Genomic DNA, 6,000 nt, shown 5'->3' with positions numbered 1-6,000 from the left:
TTTTTGTGTCGACGTATATGTATGAAGCAAGATTATGGCCAAATGTTATTATTTTGCATGTATATATCAATACTATTTTTTAATTATTACTTTGGTTTTGAGGGAGAGAGCAGATCATGAGTAGGGAGGCACAGAGATAGAGGCAGAAACAGAATCCAGGCCCTGAGCTGTCAGCAGGAGCCTGATGTGAGGCTCGAACCCACAAACTGTGAGATCATGACCTGAGTGGAAGTGGGATGCTTAACCTACCAAGCCACACAGGTGCCCCTAGTCAACACCACGTTTAAGAGACACTCTCCTCCCCCCACTGTGCATTGTTGGAAATCTCGTGGAGGATTTGCTCACTGCATCTGCAAACTTCTACTTCTGGGCTCCGTAATGAGCTCCACTGGTCTAAATGTCTCATTTGATGCCAGCAGCACACTGTTGTGGTTAATGTACCTCTGCAATATCTTTAGAAAGAGAGAAGTGTGATGTCTCCAGGTTCTCTCGACGTCATGATTGTTTTGTTGCTTCCATGTGTTGTGTGCTTTCATATGAATTGTATATTTTTCAGGTTCCTTAAAAAAGTCATTGGCATTTTTACTGACATAACAAGATAAACATAAAAATAACATAAAAATATAAAGCAGACAGAAAATAGAGACTATCACAAATACAGAAAACAAATCAATTACATAAAAATTTGTATTTGGAAAAGTATATAAAATTTGAAACAAATAGGTAGCCTGGGGAAACAGGGAAGACTCAAACAAATGCAATCAGAATTGAAAATGGAGACATAACTGAAATAAAGACATGAAAAGGATCATTAAAGAAAAACTTAGGTATTTATAGGCCAACAATTAGATCACCAGGAACAAATTACACATTTTATGCCATAATGTAGTCCACCAACACTGTTTCATGGAAAAATACAAAATGAACAAAAGAAAAATTAATAAGATTTCTCTATCTAAAGCCTCACCCTCCAAGAAATCTGCATAGGAGTCCATGTCTTTATTAAAACTTCTACTAAGTATTTAAAGAGAAATTAATGCCAATATTTCTCAAACTATTACAAACCACTCATAAAAAAACAGCACTCCCAAATGAAATTTGTGAGGACAGCATTGTTTTCACACCAAAACCAAAGAAAGACACCACAAGAAGGGAAACTACAGGTCACTATCTCAAATGAACATACATGCAAAATTCCTTCACAAAATCTGAGCATACTGAATTCAACAGAACATTGAGAGGATCATACAACATAATCCAGTGGGATTCACTCCAGGGATGCAAGGATCCTTTAACATACACAGATGCATAAATGTGATATCCTCCATTACCAGAGGGAATGACTGAATCAAAGCCATCATTAATTGATTCAAAAAAACATTAGACAAAATTCAACACATGTTCATCATTTAAAAAGAACCCAATTAAAAAGGGACCGAAGGAAATTACCTCCACATGATCATGGCCACTATGAAAAGCCCACACCTGACAGCATATTGAACGGTAAAATGCTGAAGGATTTCCTGTCAAATCAGGAGCCAGGTAATGATGGTCACCCCTAACACAAGTATTCCCCATGATAACGTGAAGAATACATATGCCACCTCAAACTATGTCATCTTGTCACACTGATTATTTAGGTGAAAGTCACTTGAGAAAGAGTACAAGTACCCTCAGACTCTCCATTGTCCCTTGACAGCAGGATATAAATCTCCCTCCCATGTACCAAGAGGGAAGAACCATCGTTAGCACCACAATAAGGAACACAGGGACAAGAAGGCTATGCAAACAAACCTACTTACTTGGTGACTAACATAATACCCCAAACTTAACTCTTGCCAAACCCAATGTTTTTTTGTCTGAAAGACACAAGTGCCACCTGCTTTGTCCTTTCTCTGGGTGTCATGTCATTAGGAAGGCCATGCACTTACAAAATGAAATTTATTCTCTCCTGTAGATAGGTCTTATGTCAATTGAATCCTTACACTGGCTAAATCCCAGAAGAAAAGAAGGGAAAAGCTTTCTTCTCCTACAACTGGAAGTCGTAACCAGAAAAAAAATACGGAATAAAAAAAAATAAAAGACATTTAAATCAGTAAGGAGGAAGGAAAATTACTTGTTTGCAGGTGACATTGATCTTAAACATAACAAAACCCTAGAGATTCCACAAAAAATATTAGAACCAGTTTTTTTAAATGAGGAAAAGAGCAGGATGTAAATGAACAAAGGAAATAAATAAAAATAAACCACCTGTGATTCTACACACCAGCATGAAAATACATGCAAAATAAATAACAAAATTATACAAGTGAAAATGGCAGAGAATGAAGTATTTTGGGTTAAACTTCCAAAAGTATGTAAAACACTTGTAGAGTGAAAATGATCTATGTGGATGAAAGACCTGTAAAAATGCACACAGGACTGCAAATACACCTGTACTCACTGAATACAATTATTCAAATTGTCACAGCACCATCTACACAAACTAAACTACAAGTGCGTCCCTAAACCTGTAGTTCACTTTTAAAGAATCAAATCTAAGACTGGAGCTTGATATATATGTCAGAGCACATGCAAATGGGGTCCTCTCTGTGCTGATAAAACCAGCCCATCCCAGACTCTGCAGCTGGGAGAGGAGCCCCAGCCCCGGGAGTCCCAGGTGTTCCCATTCTCTGATCAGGACAGAACAGACACCTCACCATGGAGTTTGTGCTGGGCTGGGTTTTCCTGGTTGCTCTTTTAAAAGGTAATTCATGGTGAATGGGAGACACTGAGTATGTGAGTGGATAAGAGTGAGAAACAGTGGATGTGTGACAGTTTCCTGACCAAGATGTCTGGTGTCTGCAGGTGTCGAGTGTGACGTGCAGCTGGTGGAGTCTGGACGAGACCTGATGCAGCCTGGGGGGTCCCTGAGACTCACCTGTGTAGCCTCTGGATTCACCTGCAGTAGATATGCAATGAGCTGGGTTCGCCAGGCTCCAGGGAAGGGGTGTAGTGGCTCACATATATTTATGATGATGGAAGTAGCACGTACTACACAGACTCAGTAAAGGGCCGATTCCCCATCTCCAGAGACAACTCCAAGAACACGCTGTATCTGCAGATGAACAACCTGCGGGCCAAGGACAAGGCCACATATTACTGTGCAAGACACAGGGTGAGGGGACCTCACTGGGAGCCCAGACACAAACCTCCCTGCAGGAGGGGATCACCACCACCAGGGGGCGCACACTATGCACAATTCTGCTTTGTGTTTCCAGGAGCAGGTTAAGATGGAGGTTACAGGCAGGTTTCTTTTCAGGGTCTGGGGCTTCCTGTCCACACAGCAGTTTCTCCAGGGAGCCTCTCTGGACACAGGATTCTGTGTTTACCTATTACCTGTGTGAATTAGATCATTGTTTTCCTAGGAAAACTACCCTAACATGCACAAAGACACAGTTGTTTGCATTGCTTTCTCCCGTCCCTCAACATGAGTGAATTACAGATTTCCTGAGGCACAATAGCTGAACATTTACATGAGTCCCAGATGCACTCCCTGTGCAGCCAGGACCACAAGCTCCCACAGCTCCCCATTATCTTCACCCAGCCCGTGTCCCAATCAAACAACGTGACACTTCCTTCATGGCACTTTGCTACTCACGAATTTAAATGAGCTACAGCTTTATTCAATTCCTCTAAACAAGAGATAAATCATCTCCATGTATTAGTCAGGATTCGCTCGAGCAACAGAACCCAAAGCACATTGGTTTCCGTGACAAAATATGTTGAGAAGTCCCATGATCTACTGTCACAAGTTGGGGAGCCAGGAATACCAATGGTATAATTCTCGCCTGATTCTGAACTAGTGTCTAGTCTCAGAACTGCAGAGCCTATGATGTAACTCTAAGAACAAGGGCAGGAGCAGACCAATGTTCCAGTTCAATCAAGCACATGGGAAGTAAAAATGAGGGAATTCTTCCTCCCTCTGCATCGGATTCTACTCAGAACTGTGATGGAATGGGTGATGCCCAGGTAGAAAGAAACAACGGATGGAAATGCCAATCTCTTCTGGAAACTCATCACAGACATACACAGAAACAGTTGTGAATCTGGACACCCATGACGCAGTCAAGATGACACATAAAGGTAATCATGACATGTCAACCTGCTGTAAATGTCGAGTTCAAAAACTGAAGATTTAGAACTCCATGCCATCACTGGGGTGGACCCTGGTGGGCATAGCAGTGCTCCTGTGGAGAAGGAGCCCTGAGGCCCATAGGGACTGCTGCGGTTTGAGGATCCCCTGGGTCATATCGGATGAGAAAGTTACCTTCTTGGAGTGCATTTAGGAGACAGGACATTGCCTCTCATGGGGCAGGAGAGCTGACAGGCACCATTGCACTGCCCTGGTCATTAGCATAGGAGCCTCTGCCGAGAGCAGCTAACTGAACGCTCCCTTCTTGTTCTTCCTCACCAAGAACTCCAAGCTCCTAGTGTTCATGCATCTGCCCTTCTGGGATAACCAGTTCCAACCACATCACAGCAAGACACTGTCCCAGAGGATCAGTGGGGTCCCTGTCACATTGAGTTCAACAATTTGGTGTACTCAAACCCAGCTAGAGCTCCTGAGATAAAACATAAGAGCCCTGAGCTGCCAGGTGTGCCAATGGATTGGACAAAGGCAGGGTGAAGGCCGGGTTCTGAAGGAAGCCTGGGACCCATGAGTACAGACTGTTCTCTCTATGTGAGGGCTTCCTGAACAGGGGTGGCTGGAAATCCAACTGCAGGGACTAGAGAAGGAGTTGATGCCAATATTTCCTCCCACCAATTATCATGGACAGAATTCAGTGAGCAGCAAAACACCCCCCAGTAGATACTGAGCCACTGACACCAAGCCATACCCACCTTTCCTTCCTCAGGTGCTTCCTTACTAGGGAAAGAGTGCCTAGAACCCAGACCACCATTGCACCCCTCCCTCCAAAGACCACCATATACCCCCACAGGCACCAAGTCTACTGACCATATAGTCAGGCATAGCTTCACCTCTAGGGGAAATAGGAATTAGCCTCCTTTAATAAGGAGACCAAACTCACCTAGTTAAAACTCACAACACTATGGACAAAGTTGAAAAACTCTCCCCTAGAGGCAAGGAGAACTCTGCAGAGGACTGACCTCAGGGACAGAGCAGCAAATACATGACAGCACAGTGCACACAGCACATGCAAGAAATGCTTCCAGAATGTCAGGTTGTCAACAGTATGTAAACATTTCTCAAAAAAGACACTACTCTAGAAGCAGAAAACATAACAGGATTTTCCTAAAACACTTAAGAAAGAGGAAACATGGACATACAGACTGATGGAGGAATTCATTCCAAAAGAAAAAACCATAAAAGGACATTGCCAGGATATAATTAAACAACATATAAATAATAAGCCTCAAACAGAATTTAATACCTATCATAAGGAAACTGAACTTTTAAAAATTATCATAAGGATACTAGCTGTGCTTGAGAAAGCCTAGAAGACATGAGGATATCCTGACTACAGATGGAAAAGACCTAAAACCCAGTCAGGCTGAAACTTTTAAAATGCTGTAACCGAAATGTGAACCTGATTGGATATAATGAACTCAAGGCAGAAAGAAGCAGATGAATGAGTAACTGACATGGAAGATAAAATTTTGTGAGAAACGAAGCAGGAAAGAAGAGGAAAATTAAAATATTACATCACAAACATATACTTAGGGAATCAGCAACTCCATAAAGTGTAATAAAATTCTTTTCAAAGGAGACCCAGAAGAAGAAGGGAGGGAGAAAAAAAGGGGAGAAGTTTTGTCTGAGTGCATTAGAGTGGAAAATTTCCACTAAATGGTGAAGGAAACAGACATCCACATGTATGAGTCACAGAGAACTCCCATTAAAATTAAAAAAAAAACACAGCCCAACTCTGAGACATAACATAGTAAAATTCACAAAATACACAGATTAAAAAAACCCTATAAGCATGAAGACAGAAGAGT

The 6,000-nt window shown here is 42.0% G+C and overlaps 1 pseudogene; it reads left to right on the top strand.

The window, feature by feature from the left end:
* Positions 1-2,605: 2,605 nt before the first annotated feature.
* On the top strand, positions 2,606-3,633 carry LOC122239744 (annotated as a pseudogene).
* The last annotated feature ends 2,367 nt before the right edge of the window (positions 3,634-6,000 follow it).

The sequence above is a fragment of the Panthera tigris genome, chromosome B3 (assembly GCF_018350195.1).
Source record: "Panthera tigris isolate Pti1 chromosome B3, P.tigris_Pti1_mat1.1, whole genome shotgun sequence".
NCBI classification, from domain to species: Eukaryota; Metazoa; Chordata; class Mammalia; order Carnivora; family Felidae; genus Panthera; species Panthera tigris.
Note: the sequence above shows the minus strand (reverse complement) of the source record. Positions and strands in the feature narration are given on the sequence as shown.